We start from the raw sequence: 24,813 nt of genomic DNA on the forward strand, positions 1-24,813 counted from the left end.
TGTAAAGTAAAAGTTACTTAAAGAAAGTCAAGAAACTGCTGAGGGACTAAAGGAAATTTCAGCATGTTTAAGTATCAGTCTATTTACAAGGATTGAAGGTATTGGGCAATATTCATAAACATTTATATACAATGCATGCTGGCCTTCCATGGCCTTCTGTAGTATGTAAGTGGTAAGAAATGATGCTTAAAACCTCATTGAACATCTCAGCAATGAGTACAACCTTACTAGAACAGTGAAACATAGACAAGCAGTGATGTACTGTGTGCAGGGTATGCAAATTAAGACTTTGCATATCACAGACACTCTCACCAATAGGGAGGTAACATAGTACATGATTTAAAAAACACTACTCAACTTCCATGATGGGTGCACATGGCTGTCAACTGCACTTCACCCTTCTTTTCAGTAGGAAAAAAGTTTCCCTAATGCAGCTGCATCTAGGATAACAGGTCATCATTTTACAGCTGCATCTTATTTAATGGAATGCCTACCTGTGTTTGCTAAAAAATTCATGGCAAGTGAGTCAAAGACATTCACTGTAGGCATTGACAGGATTCAGAGGAATGCTAATTATATATGTTTCTGCATTCCATTATAGCCGACAGGTACAACTTTATCAAATTAAGCAGACTACACTGCTTACCTGTGAACTATATTCATGAACACTGTCCCTAAATTATCTTGTGCTTAAATGCCATTAAATTTCTATAAAATATTTTGGCATGATCATTTTACTGCAGATACTCATCAATGCAATGTTTAATTATTAGAATCAAATTTTAGGTTTGTCAATACACGAAGTTTCTTCCAGGTAAGTTGAAGATGTTTAAAACCATCAAGGGCATGTTATTATTCTATCATCTGTTCAGTTAACTGAATTTTACAGTCAGCTCATTTTGGAATTTTATTAATAAGCCCTTGTTTGCCTAAGTCATCATTTTCAATTTGTAACTTATCCAAATCTCTAATTCTTTCTCTTAGAATCTGCTGCTGAAGTTTACATGACTTTTATGTTAAGAACTTGTAAATAAGTAGCCCTTAGCATCAGCATTAAAGGCTACCCACATATTGTCCAGTCTGACAATAGTCTTTACTTCTTCCAGCTGTAAAATATAAAAATTCAATCCTCTTTTTTTAAAAAAAATATAAGCACTGATATTAAAAAGGTAAATTCATATGAACTGAAAATGGTTAGAAAAGAATCTAAAATCTCTTGTTACCTGTATTATGTATCTAGTGTAGGGATATACAAATTAAATAAAAATCAGTCCTAAACCAAGATCCACGTAGGTGGAGAAAATGAAAATTATGTTTTATTTGAAAGCAAACATTGAAAAGGGTCAGTTTACTAGAAACTCTTTGTTCAGCAACAGTATTTGTTTCTGGGATACTTTTACTCTTACAGCCTTTCTTCCTGTCTAATCGTGGATTGTGATGGATGTTCCAGTTGCCTATTATAATGGAATAGTGTTTTTTGAACTTACATAAATTGTACTTACATTAACAACAAAATCTATTTGAACTTCACATGGGACATAAATAGTAATAAAAACAGCCTAGTAACTGAACAGTATTTTATTACTTCACAGGAGAATCCACCTTCTTGGTCAAAGTCTAAAATACCAGTTTCAGCTTGTAAGGATAGTATTTATTAAAGCAGGAAAACCCCACATTAGTTCTAGAGTTACAAACTGCAACTATTAAATATATCCATTTATTTGTAGTACTTAACCACTGCTCATGAGATACATGCATTTCTTGAAACATTAATGTTTGGGCTGGTTTGTCATGTGCCACTGCAAAATAATTCTCTCTTAGAGGGAAACCTGAATTTCTTTTAAATTCCAAGATAAACATTCACACACATGAAGGAGCAGCAGTAAACTAGTTGGATAAAATTGTCTTAGTGGAACTAGATATGTAAGATCAAATTTATTGTCAGCATAAACAGCTAAAAAGTTTTCCCTTCATATGTTCCTTAATGAGAGTCATGGCTTAGTGGTAGGTCATACAGACTAGTGTTACCAAGGTCCTGGGTTCAAGACTGGCAGTGGGAATTTATGGGATTGGGAGGGTGACCTAATGGGTAAGGTGTTTGCCTTATAAATACAAGGTGCAGGGTTTGAGTCTCACAAGGGATAATTGGCTAGGCTTAAAATGGCTCACAAGGGCAGTTAGCTTAGTGCTAACCTATAATTCTAAACAAAAATACCATACACAGTAACTGCATTTGAAATTCATATAAAACAAATGTTAGTTCCAACCTAAGCCCTCGGACTTAACCTGTACATTTTTATATCTTACATTAGGATCAGAAAAGACAGGACTAACCAAACTACTAAGCAACTGCACAGTAAAAATCTACTATTACTTTACAGACAATAGCCATCCCTCCATTTCAGTGAGGGAAGGATTATTTTTCCAATCTTTATTTATTGGTCTTTGTTGATTGGGAAAAGTCAGACTGGGTAAAACTTATTTTCAGTGGAGACCTGGTGTGCAAAGCTCCTTATTTAAGTTACACATGATACGTATTTATAATTGCAGGGTAAAACATCTGCTCATGAGCTTATTTACATAATTTCAAACCATGTGATCTTGTTACATAATTAGCTATAGTAACCTTTTAGCGTGTGACACTGGACTCATATCTTTGTAACTAAGAAAATAGATTCAATTGAAAAGGAATATCACCTTGATCAAACAAAGCAGGAAATACGGTTTTAAACATAGAAAATATGTCTGCTATGGGTTATCTTATTGGTAGAAATAACTAACTGATATAACTTGAAGTACAAGGTATATGAATATGCCTCTTTAAGGCACTCTGATCTTAAAAGTTATTCAGACAAGTGATATTAAGGTACAAGTTGTGTTCCTATGTATTTGAAAGTATGCTAACATGTAAAGCCACAAAAAATACTGCAGTATAACAAACTTTGGAAACAGACATAAAAAAACAAAACTCTGCCCTGGTAAGTAGGTAGGCTAAAACAGAACTTTTATGGTAGCTTTGAAAACAATATTTGGTTCTTTAGAGGCAAACCTACTCCACCAGCACTTAATAATATTTTTTCCTTTCAGGAATGTCTCAAAAGACTCCCAGCATATTAATGATGCATTATGAGTCACACAGACATGCATGCATGTCCACTGAGGTATCAGGATATTCTTCTCACACCTGTCTGCTAACAGGGTGACAGAACTAATAAACCAAAAAAAAAATGATGCGGTCTAAATACAGACAAGGCTCACAGGTACAGCAATAGTTATATCATATTGCAATAGCTAATTAAAAAAAAATCACATACAAATATTATGGTGCTGTCATGTAAACAAGTTATTTGATGTCACGTCAAGATTATAAATGCAAATTAAAGAAACTTCTAAGTTATCAGTCTATATCAAATATTAACCTACAAAAAACATAAAACAATAGTCACGATAATTTGAAACCAGATAAGTCAAACAATTGGGCTGTATTCAAAACACAGGCATATACTACTGATTTTAAGCATAACTAACTAAAATATCAGATGTGTCCAAGGAAGAAATGAAATCTAAAAGTTAAAATTTTAAACAGAATGTGCAACCTCTTACAAGCTGTAAAGCAAAGAGAAAATGTGAGTTGTGTATCTACATGTATAAAAACACTAACCCTAGTAACTAGTCACAGGCTCTTGGACTAGAAACAGTTTTGCAACAATAGTAAATTAAGAATAGTTCTGTTCTAATATTAAGTCACTCAGTAAGCAACTTTAAAGTAACAGCTGTGCTCGATTAATTAATTAGTAGATTCTTAAGGTTTTAAAAAACTTTCTAATGCATATAAAGTGTAAATATAATTTATAACCAGCTACATTTAAATTGCAAAGTATACTGCCACTTAAAATTATTTCTCCATCAAGATGCAAGACTCATAAAATAAGCATGAAAACCTGATTTTATAGCTTTTTAAAAACCAATACATCAAAGGTGTGCTTAAATCAGGTAACACACACTTAAAGAATAAGGTATAATATAGTTTACAAGCACTCTCTTGAGGGGTCTACAATGTGTTTGCTATCCTGGAAAAAGAATGATACAATAGCAGTATAACTAATTTGGAATTTAACACCCATCTTTGATTGGTACTTTTTGTTTGTATTATTTATTATAGTTCATAAATATATATATATATATATGTTTGTTTATAATTTATATATATAAAATCATACACAATTTGTACAAATGGTTTACAGAAATAAACAGTCCTGCATAAGAAAATGTATATAGCAATCCTAGAAGTGCAATAACATTTCTGTTATAATCATTTGGGATTAATACTCTTCCTATGCCATTGTTCCAAACTACATTATAATAATATAATGCATTGTGTAAAATTAAAATTCAGTATGTCCTATGAATTCTTAGAAATGCAAGAAACTGTTACTGATAAACAAAAAATAATAAATTACGACACCCACCAACAGTAAATATAGCTTATTCCCTGACTCCTTAGACGACACTTTTAGGGAAGATAGAAGAAAAAACATACATATACATACATTCAATAAACCACACAATAATTGAATATTAAATAATTAAAACAGACACCAATAGGATCATTGTGAAAACATTAACTGATTGGTGTTTTCAAAATACATTCCAAGTCCCATGACAGTAATGGTAATTAGTGAATAATACCACAGTGCCTGTATTTTAATGAACAAAATGCAAACAAGTGGAAATGGTTTTAGAACTTCTTATCTGAGAGACAAAATGCTCACAGAAGTTTTGGACATCTAAAGCAGTGTAAAATGAGTAGAAAGCAGTACACTTACATGTGGAAGAATTTATATATACCTAAAGTAATGAATGGTTTAGAACATTTTTAGCATGATGCTGCAGGTACCTGAACCTGATCACAGCTGAGTGCCACTGATCCATAACTTACCCAAACTGTTTCAAGGAAAAGGGTATCCTTATATGGACATCCTTTCTGGGCTTTTATAAAGTTGAAAATGAAGTCAATAGGAAAGGTGGCAGTAGGGACGAGAGAAACGATAATGGAAACACAAAAAGATCACAATAAGAACTGAGATTTGTTTTGGTATACAACTCATATTTTCCATTTTTTAAATAGGGAAGGTAGGGAAGGAGTAATGGTAGATGGTGTAGGAGAGAGAAAGGATTAAGAAAGACATACATATAAAAGATACTGCTGGCAGGAACACTATGATGAGCTGATGTTGGGTGGTGACAAGACCTACAAATGGTAGACACACACTGAAAGGGGAGATGAGGAGATCTGCGCCACATCCATAACCTTGGTGTGGAAAACCTCAGTTATCCTCTGTCCTTCATGGATATGGAGATGATACCTCAATTGTGTGGGGTTCTCTAGTGTCTTCATGGGTGGAGGCACCAGGTCAGTGATTCTTGTAGCCACTAGAGGAGAGATTGACATGAGTGTAACCAAGTCTTCGCAGCCTTTCAACTGCTGTCTCAACCATGTCCTTAAACTCATGGTGCTGGCTTGTCAGGCTGCCTCATACTGCAGGGCCTCTGGGAGTGGACTCACCACTCCCACTCTATGAAGAAATCTTCAAGTAGGCAGAGGAGGTGGAGATCTTTCTTGCACCTGGAAGGCTTGTGGTTGAGCTGCCTCGTTTACTACTGGACCTGCAGAAAAAAAAATAATAATAAAAGAATAAAAAAGTGAGAATGAGATAAGAAATGGACTCATAACTGTTGTGAAGCAATTGTGTTAAATCTATTAGCAGAAAATTAAGAAACTGATCATTATTTTTTTAAATTGATAATTAAAAGTAACTGCTATTAGGCAATGTTACATATTTTTCAGGTACAACTGGGTGGCGCAGTGCCGCAGCAGATACTGTTGTTACCTCATAACAAGAGGTTCCCTGTTTCAATCCTTAACTGGGGTGCCTTCTGTGCAGAATCTGCATGTCTGTACTGGGTTCATGTGGGTTTTCTCAGGGCACTCTGGTTTCCTCCCACATTCCAAAGACATACAGTAGGTGTATTAGACACTCTAAATTGGCCATAGGTGTGAGTGTGTGGTGTGGAAGAATTACCGTGGCAGGGCTAGCCACCCAGCAGTGTAAACCTTGGCTCTAGATGATTGTCACTGCTGAAGTGACACCCCAACTTCATGTGCAAAATGGAAAAGGGGGTTGTGGATGGATGAATGGAATGGGTCAATTGTGACAACTACTTCTTGCTGATACTTGGTATTGCTGCTTCTTGTGTGGTATTAATGAATAACCTTTTAAATTGTTAAATGAGGTATCATAACCAATTTACAGTAACATTTTGCAGTGTAAGTATTGAGTCACTGACGGGTAATGATTTCACTACTAAAGTTGCCATTAGTGACACAATACATTTCCTGTCACTTTACTCTTTCAGTATAATGCATTTACTTTAGTACCTCTGTTTTTTATGTACTGAGTATTGACTGATGATCTGACTTTGATAATCTAAAAAAATGAAATGTGATAGTGCATTAATCAAGGGTACCATAATTTGGGGTTATATACTTAAATTTTTCATTATGTAAAACAGCAAATGTGAGCCAACCAACACGGTGCAAGAGCTAATAAAAATAATAAACAGCCAAAATACAGGTGTAGATAAAAATAAAGGCAGACAAATTTATTCAGAAAGGTTAGCACTTTTGTGGGGTTACTGCTTCTTCAGACCAATTGTGGTGATGTTGATCTGAAGAAGTGGTGACCCTGCAAAAGCGTTAACCTTTCTAAATAAATTTGGCTGCTTTTATTTTTATCTACACCTGTATTTTGGCTGGTTATTATTTTCATTGGTTCTTGCACCATGTTGGTTGGCTCACATTTGTTGATTTTCTCTGTTGCTGCTGTATGTGAGTCACCTTTGGCAGTTGGCTGGTTTGTTTTTTGGTTATTTTTCATTATGCGCAATACTAGCTGGGTCTCTCTGCACTGGCACAGGCCATTGTTATAACTGTTCTCTGCCTGGGTTCTGGAGATATGAGAAAAAGAAAGTTGCTTACTCATCCCATGTGTGTGTGCATAAACCTAAAACAATGTGATACTTCCATGTTGTGTTATCTTTATTAATAAAGTCTGCAATTGATAACAGCACTTACCATCCCTTCTTTCTCTAGTTTGTAAAGCAGTACACTGTCTTGTTCTGAGGATATGTCTCATGTTACTGTGCATAATTGGGTATTGTGGAGGTAGCTATTGTAAAAGCATTGCAAATTTGAGAAGGTATCCATTACTGGAAAATCTGTTGTGATGTATGTCTTTGGTGCAAGAAGGGTCTAGTGTTCAACTTTAAATAAATTGTTGGAGCCAGTACTGAACAGCCCTGAGCTGATACATTCAGAGACACCATAGTATCTGCGGAGAGGGAGACGGGTAATTGATGTATTGATATAGCTGCTTTTGAAAGGTATGCTACCATGCAACCTCAGCAAATACTCAGTTTCAGGGAGGACACATTCCTGCAGGTTTTTTCTAATCTTGAAAAACTTTTAAACTGCTAAGTCTAAGGTGCAAGGAATTATTGCCCTTAATGTTTAGCTATGTGTATGTGTCTCTGTAATCAGCATTAGGTCTATGCTATGATATTGATATCTTCTTTATTATTTCTGTATGTTATTAAGCATGGCCTAAAGCACTGCAGTCTGCATAAATGGAAACATAGTGAATATTTTGGTAGTTCAAACAATTTCTGCATAGCCTACCCTCTTCCTAGACTGGGTGTGCTGCTTGGCGTATGCAACCATTGCTGAAGTGGAGGAAAGTTCTGGAAATCCCGAAAGCATTTCCGTTACCCTTCACTACATGGCATATAGAACTTTTAATGATGATACCCTACATGCCCTTTTCAACTTAGATATGTATATTATCATCACCATCATCATTAACCCCCTTTTCCCATTTTCTACATGGGTTTGGGGTGTTGTGTTAAGTGTCACCATCTATCTCTGTTCAATGGCTCTCTTCTACCTTTTTCAACATTCATGCCTGACTGTCACAGATCTTCTCTCACACAATCCATCCATTTCTTTGCTTTCCTCTTACCTTCTTCCTGCCTGTCCCAAATCTTCTTCACCAGATTGTCTTCTGCTTTTCTGCATATGTGCCTGAACCAGTGTAATCTGCTCTTTTGACCTTTTCTGCAATTGGAGCTACTTTGGCTTCTTCTCTTATGTCTTCATTTCTTCAGCTGTCCCAAATTGTGCATCCTGCCACCCATCTCAGGCACTTCATCTTTATCACCTCTAGCTTCCTCAACTGCTTTGACTTTACTGCCAATATTTTTGTACCATACAGTAGTACTATTCAAACCCCTGTTTTGTTACGCCTTACTTTTCAGCTTCTTTAACACTCTTCTATCATATACTATCCACAACACTCTGTGCCACTTGGCTTGACCTCCTTGTTTAGACTTCCCTTCTCCTCAGCCATTCCTCCCAGGTACATGAAGCTGTTAACCTTTTACATGATTTTCTCCTTGTATCTCAGTTCTCAGCCTCTTCTGATTTCCCCTATTTGCTGCCATTGCAACTGTCTTATCTGTACTCACTTTCATCCCATGTGACTTCAGTTTTGCATTCCATTCCCCAATCCTTTGCTAAAGTTCTTGCTCAGAGTCTGCCTGTAATGCGACATCATCTGTATACAGCAACTTTGGTAATCTGTAACCCCCAGCCTGTTTGCTAATGTGGTGCATCACCAGCATGAACAGCAGTGGGTTCAGAGGTGAACCCTGATGCACAATCACTCCCACCAGGAACCTGTCTGTGAGACGGAACACTGTACTTGAGTCACTGGGTCCTTGTACATAGCCTGCTCTAATTCTATCAATATTTCTGGGACTTCAAATCACCTCATGACTGCCCAAATCAGTTTCTTGGGACCTTGTCATATATTTTCTTCAAGTCTAGAAATGCCCAGTTGGACTCTTTTTCTCATCTCTAGCTTCTCCTCAAGTACCTGTCTTACTATTACAAACATCAGGTAAGTTGTGCTGCATCTTAATCTGAATCTGAGCTGCTCATCTGCCATCTTACTTTCTCGTATTCTGCATACTTGTTCATCAGTCCCCTTTTCCGGGACTTTCATGCAGTGTGATAGGAGTTTGATACCTTTGTACTAACCAGAGTTTTGTATGTCTCCTTTGTTCTTGTACACTGGCACTAGTATGCTTATTGTAAAGTCATGTGGGATATGCCTTTCTCTCTATACTGCTATGAGTACCCTCAGGAGCTATTTCCCACTTGTCTCACCATACATCTTTATCATTTCTTCTATGACCTCACCTGAACCTGCTTTTTTTCCTGACTTCATTTTCCTTAATGTTGTTCTTACTTCTTCTATGGTGGGCTCTTCCTTTTCTTTCATCATATGCTGTGTCTGGGGTGGTGTAGCTTCTGTGGAGTTTCCGTCATTCAGAAGCTGCTAGAAGTACTCCTTTCATCTCCCTTTGATGTCCTATGGACTGGTGGTCAGGTTGTAACTGACATCCCTTATGAAGGGTGTCGGACTATTTTCTTTACTTTTCTGTCTTTGCCTTGAAACCTAATATAGTTTCTTTGTGTCCGCTAATGAGTCACTTTTCTGAACTGGTACAGTGCCCCTCTGATGCATTGTTTTTTGCTACTGCAACTCTTCTCTTAGCCTCTTTGTTAGCCATCCGGTATTTCCTCATAGCCTCGCCCAGCTTTTCTATGTCCCATTTCTCCTGCCCTCTTTCTTTCTTCTGATGACTTCCTGGACTTCTGCATTCCACCACCAACATTCCTTATGCACCTTATTTCCATACTTGGCTCAGCCTGATATCTGTTCTGCAGTCCTAACACATGCTGTTTTGAGGCGCTGACATTCTTCTTCAACTTCACCTATCTCCTCCTCTTCTTGAGGTGCTATAGAACTGAATAATTCCTTGAACTGTTACACTTTCTATCCAGTCAACTTCTGGGTCTTCAACCTAGTCTCTGTTGACCTTAAGCGCCTTCTCTAACGAGTGCTTGCAGCTGATTGTGGCAACCAGTGGTTTATGTTGTGGGCCAACTATTTCAATGGGGATGACTTTGCAATCGCTGATTCTACCCAGCTGCCCTTTTCTTACTAGAAGGAAGTCTACCGGAGTTGCATATTGGCCACACTTGCATGTGATCATTTGACTGTCTGTCTCACTGAACCATATGTTGGTCACCATCAATCCATCTGCCAGACAGATGTCTATAATGACTAGTACTTCTTTAAGCCTGTTGCTCCACCCATGTGAATGTAATTTCTTGTCAGTGCTTTATTGCTGTGAATGTTGCAAACCAGATGATTACTGTATAATGTACTAAAGAAGCCAATGTCAACTCATGATTGTTATATTATGTTATACTGTTATTTTGTAAACATTGTTTATTATGTGTTGTCTGTTAAACATTGACTACTGTCTATGTAATTGTTTATGTGAGCTTTTCTTCCTGGGCCTCTGCTGAAAAAGGACCTACATCCAGTCGGAGCATCCCTGTAAACAAATGTAAAAGAAATAAATAAAATTCTGATGTCATTCCTCAACGTTTTCTGAAGCCTCTACCTCACCAGAATTGTCACATAATTTCTAGTATGCTCTCCTCCTGTGTAGAAGAATCTAGACCTCAAGCCAAGTGGTTTTGTTGTACTGCCCTTCCATCTTGTTTCCTGGATACATAGGATGCATATATATATATATATATATATATATATATATATATATATATATATATATATATATATATCTGTATATACTAATTCTATTACACGCAGGTATCAAAACATGGACTTCTACATGAATCTGAATAAGTCCACATGATGACGTGATAATCTGGGACAGACTTCCACATAGTATACGTTATTCGAATAGTTTGTTAAAATCCAAAGAAAATTTGGATTCCTGGATAGGTTATGAATAATTTAAGTTCTGGACTCAGTGTATTATAGACTTATACACTGTTTTCCATAACTTCAGAACTTATGATTATATTTTTCATGGTGGTACAACATAATGCTAATATATTTTAAAAAATAAGTTTTCCAATAAATAATCATTAAACTCTGTGAACCCCTTAATACAGTTGAATTATTACCATCATTATGATGATGTACATGCCTGTACAGGGTCTCTGTGAACAATTCTGCATAGGTTGCTATGAACTCAGGGTTGGGAGGGGCACTTAATTTTGACAAGCTATTGCTTAATATGCTGTAATTTGGTTTGGAATAGTTTCAATTACAGGGTTTGCTGGGGTTACCGAGTTGGTTTTTATTATGAAGGAGACAGCTTTGTAGTCCAACCTCAGCATTGATGGTATGCAGCACTTTCCCATATAGGTGAGTACCAGGTCCAGTATGTTTGAATTTCTGGTATGTGTGTGTGCTATATGGTTAATGGTATTTGTGTTAATAAAGTACAGGAATCTTTGTGCCTGTGAGTATGAGACATTATATTTTCCTAGTCTATAGAGGGGTAGTTAAAGTCTCCCATGAAAATGTTATTTGGTTTAATGGTGGTTGTCTTTAGTAGGTCTAGGTAAAGGCTATGGGACTTTAGAGACATAGAGGGTGACCTGTAGCTTGTTAGGTTATGGTATGGGACTTTGTCTATGGTGATTTGCATGTGGGAAAATTCCGGGGCATCATTTAACCAACATAGAGTTATTCTTGTTGCTAATATAGATTGAAAATCCTCCACCTTTTGTCGCTGTCTGCTCAGCTGATGATCTAAACGTGTGAAAGGCACTGAAGCCTTGCACTGCCGGAGTACTTTCTCTGGATTTAAACTATATCTCGGTAATGACACAGATGTCTGTATTCTCCAGAGTGATGAGAGCTTTTAGGGTGTGGAGTTTCTTGTTTAGACTCCTAGCATTGAGCAGTAACACCTTTAGGTTTCTTTGGGTTTTATTTGCTATGCCATTAGGTTTGTCAGTTTGGCATTGCCTACAAAAAGCACTAAGAGGGTGGATAAAGCTTTAGCCAATATTCTGAAAGCTAGGGGTGACAGGTCTAGACTATCGTTTGCAAAGCAGTGTGAATTGCTAACCATGGCCTCCCATGATGCTCCTAAAATTAAATGCCCCTGGAAAGGTACCAGAAACTAAGCCAGTTATTGAAGTCAATCATCTTTTGTTTGTACTATGGCATCATCTTTGGTGAAGGTAGAATGGTGGTTAGTGCAAAGCATGTACCTGCCTGAGACACATATTCAGAGAGATCAACAATGTCTATCTTTGTATAGTCCAGGAAAGTATGTCTCAGGTCATTAACGCCCATAAGGACTATGATAGAATTGTATTTGTACCTGTGATCTAGTGACTTGAGTGCATGTGTAACGTGGTAGATCCTGGCTTCAGATAAGCAACTGTTATCTTCTGTATCAGTCTGGAGAGCATACCTCTCAACCTCTTAGTGCAAGAAATCTGGACAAAGCCCAACAAAATTGGGGGGGGGTGGGGTGTCAAAGGCCCAAAAATAAGGACGTATTTTAAATATTGCACTTATAAACTTAGAAAGTAGCTACAGTAACAGGGTTTGTTTTAACATACATTTTGTGAAGGATTTGAAGTCGGAAACTGAAATGTACGCCATTATTTAGTGACTTCAATCCTCAGATCATCCCAGTCATTTGTCAGAAAACCCCAAATGTTATGCGGTACAGACCAAAAATATGAGATAAAAATCTGGACATTCTGCAAAAATCTGGACAGTTGAGAGTATGCTGGTGAGTGGAGCATCTGTGTGTTGTACAATAGAGTTCCCTATAACAAGGGTCCTGGGTAATGTTTTAGCATGCCTTATGGACTTTGCTCTTGGGGCTGCACTGGGTGTAGGCACGTGTGGGATTTGGTATTGTTTTGGTGAGTGCTTTAGAGGTTGCTGAGGATAAGCAATACTGTTTATAGGCTTAGGACGTCTTGAGGTTTGAGAAAATTTATTTTTTTGTATCTCAGCATAGGTTGGTCAAATACTGCTCAACTGTCCAGATTTTTGCAGAATGTCCACATTTTTGCCACATATTTTGGTCTGTTCCTCATAAGATTTGTGGTATTCTGGCATATTATTGATAACTGAAGTCACTAAATAATACTTAATAATAACAGGCATTTCAATTCCAGACTTCATATTCTTCAGAAAATAAATAATAATGCAACACTTGCTATTCTAGACACTATCTAGGTTTATAGGAGCAATATGTAAAATCTGTCCCTATTTTTGGACCTTTATCTCCCCATTATTTTGGCTTTGTCAAGGTATATTACACTGAGAGGTTGAGAGGTGTGGTTGGTCTACTTGTGTGGTGGACACTGTGTGGTGGATGTAGTATCTGTGTTCTTAACAACCTTGTTTGTATACCAGATTTTTGTCTCCAGTGAAATTGTGAGTGGACATCCCTTGCATACTTTGTTTCTTTAAGGAATATATAGGTCTGTGAAAATGATACGATTGATACATTGTCTCAGCATGCCCATATCTCCCAGCCTGACTATGGAGACTTTTGGAAATTGCATATCCATGTTGTCCAGACCTGTATTTGGATGTGCTACTGTAGATCATGGACTGGGTTATACAGAGGTCTTCTTGGGTGGTTTCTGGGGTTTGGCACTAGACTAGATTAGATTGTGCTAAGATTTGACAGTACATGTGTAATGTGTTGGAGACAATTGTGCTACACCTTTATTCTCTGAATAGATAGGATGGTATCTGGTCAAATGTGGCTCAGAACAATGTCCCTAAGGCCATAAAGGCTTACTTCTCCTATCATCAACAGCTATGGTGAGGTCTAGAATGACAACTCCCATTAGCTTATTCCAGTCCAAGGGCCTGAGTTATCTGTTAGGGACAGGAGGATCATGCAAGCTACTTTAGTCTTCTCTTAATCCGTGTTGCAGTTCATTGAGAAGCCCCTTAGAAATAAAGATTTTGTTTTCATTTCTGAGTGTTCTGCTTTCTCTATTATATTGGATACAAGAGAAAATAAGGGCGTTATTCCCGTATTTCAGGTGATGTTTGTTTATTCTTTTTTTTGATATAGTAAACCTAGCACATTTGTGTTGTCTGTCATTATTGCTACTGGTAATACTGTTCATAACATAATGACATCATTAGGAAGGTGAATGAGGGACAACATGGAAGTGTTGCTTTTAAAATAGTGTCAGATCCACAATAGAAATTGTGTTCTTCATGTGCACACCATTAAAGTATATATTTATTTATTTATTTATTTATTTATTTATTCACATTTGTTGAGCGGGAGTGTCTGACTGGATGTAGGTCCATTTTCAGTGGTGGCCCGGGTAGAAATGCTCCACAGTTAAAATATACAGACAGCAGTTACATTGGATTTACATAGCGATTAAAAATTTGATTAGCATAACAATTAATTACAAACATAGTTACTGATGAAGAACATAGTACATCAGTAGACAACTAGAATCTTTATCTGCGAAGTAAATAACAGACATTAATAAGTAGTAGGCTTATGAGCATCCGAGCTTGCTATAATCAAGGTAGTTAGTGGGGTGGAAAGAAAGGTAGTGGTTGGATGGGGTGGGTGATATTAGAGTGGGAGTTGCAAGGGCATAGCCAGTATGTTTTTAAGTGCGCTTTTAATAAAGTTTGAAGTCGGTGCATGATGGTACGGAGGTAATTGTGGGTGGGAGGGAGTTCCATTTTGCAACCCTCTACATAGACGTTTGTGGCCTCTACATCCCTGCTACTTGTGTATTCCCACACTAAGGTTCCACAACCATAGGGGAAGGAGTATACTTAATTAAGTAGGAAATCCAAACATTTTCTCTGCCCTGCGGTTCGTTAGACCACTGACAGGGAGTATAAGAATAGCGGGAGAGTGGCAGGGCAGCATCCCACTTACTCCCAGCTAAACACTACAGTCAAATTAGTGAGTCGGCTGTATTTTGAATAGTATTTGGTATTTATGGCTCATAATCTTCAGTTATTTTGGCTAGTTCCCTTTAGGGAACAGGAATATCAGGAATATTGTTCAATATGCTGGCATATTCACTTTTCTTTTCTTTCTCCTCTTGGTTCTTTGTAACTCTCAGTTATGTAATTGATGCTGCAGTGAGATGTAGAATGGTGATTGTCCTGACTTTGGTCAGGGGATCATTATGATTAAAAAAGGCAAAACAATGACTTTCTCATTTATTTCTTGATGGCCTTAATATTTTTCACTTTTATTTATGCTGCAGTCATGTCTGTTCTTTGTCTCTTAGGCTTTATTCTTTGTAACCTGTCTTTGTTTCTTTGTTAGATCTTGCCTGATCAGTACCTCTAAAAATACTGTAAGTCCTACCTCACTTTTATATTCTTGATTTGTTTTGGGTTTTTTTTCTCTGTGTCTTCCTAAGAGTTCCAAACATAGCACACATACCACACTCTGGTTCACAAGGTCCACAGTTCCCAGAACTCCTCCAGCAAACACTGGAACTAAATGACCAGTTCTACATTAACTGCAGCTGTTGCACCATCTCATTGGCAATATAACTTGAGCCCTGTTTACCTTGCACTTTTCATGTAGACAGCAGTGTGGCTACTTACTGCCTTTATCTAAACCTATTGTTGTTTCTGCTTCCACTAGCTAGGACCTAACAAATGGAATCATGTGTAATTAGCTGACCCTAAACTTACGCAGGCTGGTATGAAGATTTCATAGCCTTACTGGTTTTATAAGTCATTTACCAAAGAGACCTCTGTAGTAGTACCCCACTGTTCCTTGCCTTCTTTAAACAAACCAGAGATCCATAACATATTATAGTAAAATAAAAATACTTAGTAAAACTTAGCAGATGTAAAAAAAATCAGATAGCTTACAATGTTAACAGTTGTGCAAAAAATAAAATAAAATAAAATAAATATTTAAAAGACAGCTTTCCAGTAGAAAAACTATCTGCATATCTAGCTAGGCCCAATTGATAACTTCTAGGTAGGGAAACATGTGTAAGGTATTTACCAGTTCACTGAATGATTTATCCTTTGAGGGGACTTTATTTGACAGTGATCATTCAAAACTGAGTTTAAACGAAAATCTTGGTTGTCAGAAAAAAAATGCTGGCAGGTTTATAATCCACACCTACCCTGCATCTCCATTGTCTATATGTTACAGCTCTATTTTTTTTTTGTACTTTGATGGGATAAGTGACATAGAAAGTGGTTTCCATCTTTCTTTTCTAACTTAAATTAAAATGAAGCATGCATACAAAGTGAATGAAGACCAGCAGTCTATCAGGTATACCTATTTGGTACAGCTTGCCATTCTACATCTGTTTCTTTGCTTCTCCATTCTCCATCTATCCATACTTATTTGATTCCTTTTGTTGATTTACATTCCATTGTTTTTCCTGACTGGTTATCCAAGGGCTCCACAGCCATCTCCATGAAATGACATTCTAAAATCAGTCTCATCATCGTCAGTGCCCCAACTGCCACCCAAGATGCCTCCTTCTCCATTTGGTCTTTCATTCCAATTCAACCATGCTGTCTCTTAACAATGCCTTGAATCCATATTGCATCTTCCAACTTCCTTTTCCTGTAAAGTGCACATGCCCAGGGTACATTCAGCCATGCTTCACATCCCAGGTCACATCTCTCTGACTGCATAGCCCTCCTTTGTACAGCATCTCTGACCTTGATATCATTTTCTCTGTAAGCCATCAAGAACTATACACAATATTCCATGAATAGCTTCATATGTAGTTTGCAAAGTGGAAGAAGTATGTCTTTTTCCTATGACTAATTCCTCAGACAGGTACCTCAATATGTTATTGACCTTTGCCAGATCCTGCTCATAGTGCATTGTGTAATTGAGTTGAGGGGGTAAGAATACATGTTAAATCTTTTCCCTCATCAGTCTTCTCTATATTTACTCTTCTAGTCTTTGTTCAGGTCTCCTTTCTTACCATCTATATTACTTTGTGGTGTTTTTAATTAGATTTAGGTGCCAGTATCACCAGGCACAGTAAAGATTCATCGCTTTGTCTCATGTTCGTTACCTATGCATTGAATTTGGCATCATTAACAGTATAATCTGTTTTTTCCTGTTTTTCATTTGCAATTGCTACAGATATGATAAGAATAACATCATCCAAACAAATCCCTGCTTTACCCAACTGTTACCAACTTCTTGTTAGATAGCTGTTTCTTAATTTGTGTCACATACTGTTGTAATATTATCCTACCCATTTTTGAACTGTATTTCTTATCCTGTATTTATATTACCTGCATACTTATCAACTGTCTAGAATTTCACAGTATTTCCAAATTTTTACCTCATATGCTCCTCATAAAATGTGTGGCTTCCTGGCGATTCATTGAGCAGGACTGCGGCCACTGAATAATGACAGACATTTGTCTTTTAGAATTCATATCCTTCAGAAATTGCATGATACTGTAAAATCTGTTATTCTAGCAAATATTTACATTACAAAGAGTACATTTTAAAATATGTCCCTGATTTTAGGCCTTTGTCCCTCATTATTTTTTGGTGTTGTACAGAATTCTTGGGCTTAAGTGATTAAAAGGTATGGTCACCTGTCTAACTGTACTGTTGCAAATGGAATAACTTCTATTGAAGGACTAGAAGAGCAACACAATTATAAGTTTAAACTAAGCAAAGACAACTGGCTTTGAGCGAAACAAACAGTAATCTTCAATCCTCTGGTACAAAAGTAACTCTCCGATTGAGTGATGAATAAAAAATTTTTCTTTAATGGTGTAGAACAAAGACAGACAAGCGCTTTTGCTATAATTAGCTTCCTCAGGTCTATATGGAATAACATAAAACTGTCATTTATATATACAAGCCCTACTATCAATTAGGCAATTCATTCCACATTTAAAAGGGAAATGCTTAAAACTGTATTCAGAATATTCTTAAAAAACATATATATACTAATTTAAAATATTGTAAATAAACATATTCACAGTAGTATTATAGAACATGGTGAATAAATAAATAATGCATTAATAAATATCTATACATATAATGAACTATATAGTCTGAGGAACAGACTATTAGAGAGAGGTTATGATAGACAAGAAATAGATAGTAATTTGAAAGATATACCCGAGTTAAGATGTACTAGTGCCCTACCGTATTTTGGACCACAGGCAACTGGTAATGGACAGGATAAGAGGACACTTAATACTACTAATGTGAAATTTATGACCTCTTATACATCAGATTGGTATACAATCAGGAATATTGTAAGTAAATTCTGGACTATCTTCCAAATAGATGAGGACATCAAGAATATCGTAGGTGATACACCGAAATTCCAGTATAGGAATAAAAAGAACCTTAAGAGAATGTTATGCTACACTAATATGAACAATAACAGTAGGAAGTCAGGTAACACTATACCGTGTGGTAAATGCAACTTTTGTATGTACATAGATATGAGCTCAATTTTTGTACACCCTGATACAGGAAAAAGTTTTGAGACAACAACTATAGCTGATTGCATGACCTCCAATATAGTGTATCTTGCGGTATGTCAAGAATGTACTAGTTTTTATGTAGGCAAAACTAACCGCAAATTCAGGGATCGCATTAGAGAACATATTTACAACATAAGGAAGGGGTCCCCGAATAATGCACTAGCCAAACATGTAATTGATAATGATCCATCACATCACTTTTTGTTTAGAGTGTTGGAAGTTATACCCATTGATATGAGAGGAGGTGACATCAACAACCACACTGAGGATAGAGAAAATGACTGGATCATACGTTTAAGGGCAGATCACGGATCAGGCCTGAATGAAAGAGTATCTATTAAACCAAGACTAAGAAAGAGGAGGAAAATCAGATAAGATGGGTGTTATACAATAAGATATATATACATCTAAGGAAATTTTGGTATATATACATTTACATATATCTTAGGATGTTTTAAACATGTCATCATTAGTAAACATATCCTATACCAGATAGCTAACATGCAATATTCCCTGTATATATTTGTATGTTTTATGTATAGATTTTAACTAAGTTAACTTATTGGTACAAAATCGAGAAGGAAATTTTATTAGGCATATATGTATGGCCAATATGTATCATTGTTGATGTATACACATGAATTATTAGATATTCATCAGCAATGTACCATAATATGACTATCATATAATTTGACTACCATATAAATTTGGCAATATAAATATAAATTTGGTTATATTGATATGAATTTGATTATATGTATAGATATTTATTAATGCATTATTTATTTATTCACCATGTTCTATAATACTACTGTGAATATGTTTGTTTATTTACAATATTTTAAATTAGTATATATATGTTTTTTAAGAATATTCTGAATACAGTTTTAAGCATTTCCCTTTTAAATGTGGAATGAATTGTCTAATTGATAGTAGGGCTTGTATATATAAATGACAGTTTTATGTTATTCCATATAGACCTGAGGAAGCTAATTATAGCGCTTGTCTGTCTTTGTTCTACACCATTAAAGAAAAATTTTTTATTCATCACTCAATCGGAGAGTTACTTTTGTACCAGAGGATTGAAGATTACTGTTTGTTTCGCTCAAAGCCAGTTGTCTTTGCTTAGTTTTTACTTTATTTTTTTCTGGCTCGTGAGCGTTTATCCAGAGAGGTGACTGTTCTTTCATTACAATTATAAGTTTACCAAATAATAAGCAAAATAATGATAACCATTCTTGCTGTGGTTGTGAACATATATTTCTGAGGTCTTTGGTTTGCTGTACCAAGCTATCTAACCACACAAATGCCTGAAGGAAACTATTACTGCTATTACATATGATAGCAGCATTCCTGCCTAATCAGAATACACTATTTTGCACATAAATCATTTAAGTTGTAAAGTATCTTTTTGAATACCGTTATTGAATTATCACTTCAGGCATAAGCCAACATACGTTTATATAAAAGAAAACAAACCATATTAACATGTTCCTCATTACAAACACTATACATCACATTTTTGTATAACTATTTCCAATTCAACATTACATAAATTGCTCAATTCCTGCCTTCCCTTAAATCTCACTTCTTCAAAGTATTATTCTGCATGTATTTTTCCTACAATTTCCATTTTTTGTTATGTAATTTGCTCCTACTGTTTTCTAAAGATCCCACTTCCAATTCTTTTATCTCTGTTACACTATTTAGTACTTCAAATCCAGCTGGTTTAGACTTTAATTTCCATTTTCTAGTAATTGTTTTTTTTATTTTTGTCAGCCACCATAATTAAACTTAGCAAGGTTTTACTATGTCTAGGCAATTGATATTTTATATCCCATAATAATAATAATAATAATAATAATAATAATAATAATAATAATTTCCTTAGTTACATCCATTTGCTCACCCAAACTTTCTGCCAGAGTAGTCTGTAGGGAATTTTTGAAATCTGCCAAAAATATGTTCCCAGTTACCTCTTTCTTTACCAGTATACTTCCAACATTTGCTATCTACCTAATGAAAGATTCTTTGGAGTCTGCCTGGAGTATAAAAATACCTATATAAATACTTCCAAGCAAAAATCCCAAATCTTCTAGATGTTCTTGTATACTTGGGAGCCGTATATATGTTCTCCCATTATTTCCTTGTGAATTGCTTATCCAGTCTTTCTTCCCAATCTTTTCTAACCTTTTGTGAGTGATTTCTATTGTTATTGTGCAATATTGTATATACCCTGTAAAAAAGTAGATACTGCCAGCCCAGCTATCTGGAATCTTGTAAAGGATTGTATGCCATTTGTGAATATTAACATGTTCTATATAAAAGTATAACAAAAGGAGATACTGCCAACATAGCTGTCTGGAATTTTGTAAATGGTTATATGTCATTTGTGAATGTCAACATGCTTCCTGTAAGATGCTTGTGTCACAGATGTATTAGAACTATATGTCATATTGTACAGATGTGTACTGAAGAGATATTTTGTAAAATACTGAACAGAAATGTATATACATCATTGTGACTGCTTAAATGTATATAGACCATTGTAACTGTTTAAATGTATATATTTTAATAGGGGAAACTGGAAATAAGGAGATTATCTTGCAAAACATCAGAAGAATAGTTGAAATTAAGTTACTTTATGGCTGTGCCATAAACAAAATATGTTATCTCTCAGTTTCAGTGCATTAACGGGCACAATGTCTAGAACTATAACTAGAAGTGTTTTGTATTGTCTTGGAAGTGTTTACCATTTTATGACTTCCAGGAACTGCCTTAGATCTAAGAATGACCCTTGTTTATGTATTTTCACAGGTAGATGCTAAATGCTACCAGCTGCATCAATGGGGGTTTTCACCTGGGATAGAGTCAGACAACAAGAAGTAATGTCATGCTGCAAGCTACCCAAGCAGTAATATTTGACATATTCATTTTAGAAGTCTCTGAGAGAGAGAGAGAGATAGCATTTTGCATTTTGTCTTTGACATGACTAGAACATCCGCTCACCATATATGCCTTGTTGCTTTGTAAGTAAGTTAACTAGGGTATGATAAATTCTCTTAGATACAGTCAGGAATATAGTGAAGTATAACTTAGATGTTTTCTTTATTTCTTTGAGACTATCCTGTAATGTTGTTTTAAATATTTCCTGTGATTTCAAACTCTGATGTAACTGTAATTATTTACGGAGTATTTTCTTGTTGTGTTATTATTTGTTATATAATATATTTAAACCTTTCATTGCAACTGATATTTGTGAGACATATTTAAGTTCTGAGAGTACTTGCATATTTTTTTGGTGACGCTGTGTAGGCCACTCCTTATATAGCTTTGCGCTGTTGGTCAAACTACCATTTGTATTAATAGTAACATTGCACAATAAGATTGGACACCCTTTGTTAAAGGCCTTAAAGTAACTGATAAGGACATGGCTGGTGGCAGTGATGACTACCTTATAGTCTGTGCAGAAGGGGGCATAGCTAGTACACCTCTGCCAGCCTTTCTTAGGTATGTGTGTGTGTGTGTGTGTGTGTGTGTGTGTGTGTGTGTGTGTGTGCGTGCATGTAAATCAAACCTCAAAGTGTGTGTGTCAGCTACTTGGGCAGGGACACAAAGCATTGGTTGGACAGAGAGGGTGCTGGAGGTCTTGCCTTGGCCACTCGTCTGGGATCTCAACTCTATAGCTTTGCCAGTGGGGAGTCTTATATGGGGATTTGGAGAAAGAGGGAGAAACCAGCCCTGGACTGACTGTGGCATCTGTGTGCTCATAAGAGAAATTGCACTTGATGCAGAGAGCTGCATCTGGAAATACTGTGTGTGTACTTATCATCCTCTCAATGTACGTCCCCACTGGTGCTAGTGGTGAGGACTGAGGCTCCTTGATTCCAGTGGTGGAGCATCACATACTCTATTAATTATCCCCATGTTAACAGCAGCTTATGTTCTAGATTCAACTAAAATCTCAACCAAATCAGATCTTTCATTTAGTATTCCCCTTTTCCTTTCTCTTTGCCTATACTCTGATATCAATTCCTGATAAAAGGCAGTCTCTAGCCTGTAGTCCAAATGTCATGTTGGCCTCTCCCCATTATACTTCCTTTCCCTGTCTTGTTATTTGCTCCAAATATCTTGGTTCCTTTGCCAATTTTCTCAAAAAAAAAATCTGGCCACCTCTTGCCTATTCTCTGTACCCCTAATTGAGGTTAACCCTATTGGCAAAATCTTCTATCTCCATTCTCATGTTGGCTTAGCTCTTAGAATTCTTTCTGTTACTTTATGAATGTAATGTTCTGTATGGCTGTTATTCTCCTTAAGGATCTGCATCCAAAATCCCACTCTCTCTCATTATGTCTTCAATTTCCTCTGTTTCATCAACATGCTTTTCCACTTTGAGTTATAGCTGTCTGCTTAAGTTATGTACATGAGCCTTAACTGTGTAGATCTAAAATATCCCTTCAGATCTGTAATCCTAAACCACCTTGTTCTGTTAGAAGGATCAACTTATCTTACTTAACTCTTGCCCTCTTCCCCTCTCAGATAAATTCCTTTAACTTTTCGTTAATTATTGTACACAACTTCTCTTCTGTTTGATAAAAATATGCCTGACCAGTATATAAAACTAAAGGGACTAAAAGCATTTTACTGCCTTTATCTTGTTATTCATATCCATTAACAAGAGCTTTCAGTTTCTCAGTTCTTGAATTATCTTTTGTTTAGTATCTTCCCATATATCTTTAGCTGCAATAATAGTATCTTCAGAATCTACCCTATTTTGTTATATTTTCCCTTCTAGGTCCCCCAGATGCATCTTCATTGTTGCAAATCAAATTTTAGTCCCCACATAAAAGTTATAATCCCTGCTGAAAGCTGATTGTTTCTCCCAAAAATTTCTTAAGCTCCAAAATAGCAGTTTTAGTTAGAACATAAATACATGTCAGCATAATCCTCCTCTCTTGCCAGTGGCCCCTTTCTACCAAAAAACTACTGTTATTATCATTTTCCCCATTCTGTCACTATTGGAGCTCTTCTATCAGTTTGTATAAGCACTCCCCTTTCCTTTGTCCCCAGTACTTTGCTGAATATCCTCCTGAGATCCTTTCTTTATCAAATATACATGCTCACTTCTTTCCAAATCTGTTTCCTGTAGCATTGCTCTTTGCACTCTGCATTTCTTAATATAATTCTGTAATAATTTTATTATTTTCTCTATACCTGTGAGGACATTAAATCAGGAAAATGATGCCGAAAACAACAGTTCAGCACAGGTACCACTCCACAGATATTTATTAAGTGCTTTCATCTAAAATAAATGTCAGACGTCTTCAGAATAAAATTACAAAGAAATCATTGACTTCAAATACACAATTCTCTCCTTTCATTGATCAAACAGTCACATAGAGACACTCCCTTAATGAGCTCGTAAACAAAACTCAGTTATATAAAACCAAGATTATATAAAACAATACAGCAGCATAAAAAATATGTAAAATATGAAAAGCAAAAAGCAACTGATAAATTATAAAAATACAAAGATTTTAACTTCAGCAAAGGTCCCACGGACATTCTGTCATTAAGCCCAGGTGGTTCACAGGCATTGGTTTTAATCTGCAACTTCAACTCTTGATACTCCAGATAATCATTGGTGGGTACCCCTTGAGGGCTCAAATCCACACGATTAATAGCATGAAACATAAACTTGTGAGTAGAATAGATTTTAATATGTGTATAAAGGGCATTATTCTAATTTTTATGCCCTATATCATACATGTGCTGATAAATCCTATGTCTGAAAGCCCTCTTAGTCTTCCCCACATAAAAAACTGTCACAGGACTGGCACAGAGCCACATATACCACACCCTTGGAGTAGCAATAGTATTTTTAGATGGTTTAATAAAACCAGAATTCTTGATTTTAAATATATCCTTATTAACTATAAATGGGCACTGTGGGCATCTCCAAATTTAAAACTCCCACAATTTTGGCATAACAGTGTTTTTCTCCAACAGCCCCTTAAAAGAAATGTCATTTTGGTAAACAACAGCTGGCTTGTTGCCAAATATACCGGCAACTGTGGGATCCATTCTAAAAATTCTCCAATATTTCATAATCTCTTTGATATCATAGAAGTCTATGTTAAAGGGCAAAAAATATCTGTGAGGCCATTAACATTCCAAAATAATATGGATAGTGTAGCCATTATAATAAGAAGTTATTGTTCCCACCTATTAAACATGACAGCTTTTTTACATGTCTACTTCCAGATTTTATATTACATGCACCCACTAATCTTTGGCAGGTTGATCTTTTTGTTTTTTA

This window comes from Protopterus annectens, chromosome 5.part1 (assembly GCF_019279795.1).
Source record: "Protopterus annectens isolate FY-2018-M chromosome 5.part1, PAN1.0, whole genome shotgun sequence".
NCBI lineage: Eukaryota > Metazoa > Chordata > Ceratodontiformes > Protopteridae > Protopterus > Protopterus annectens.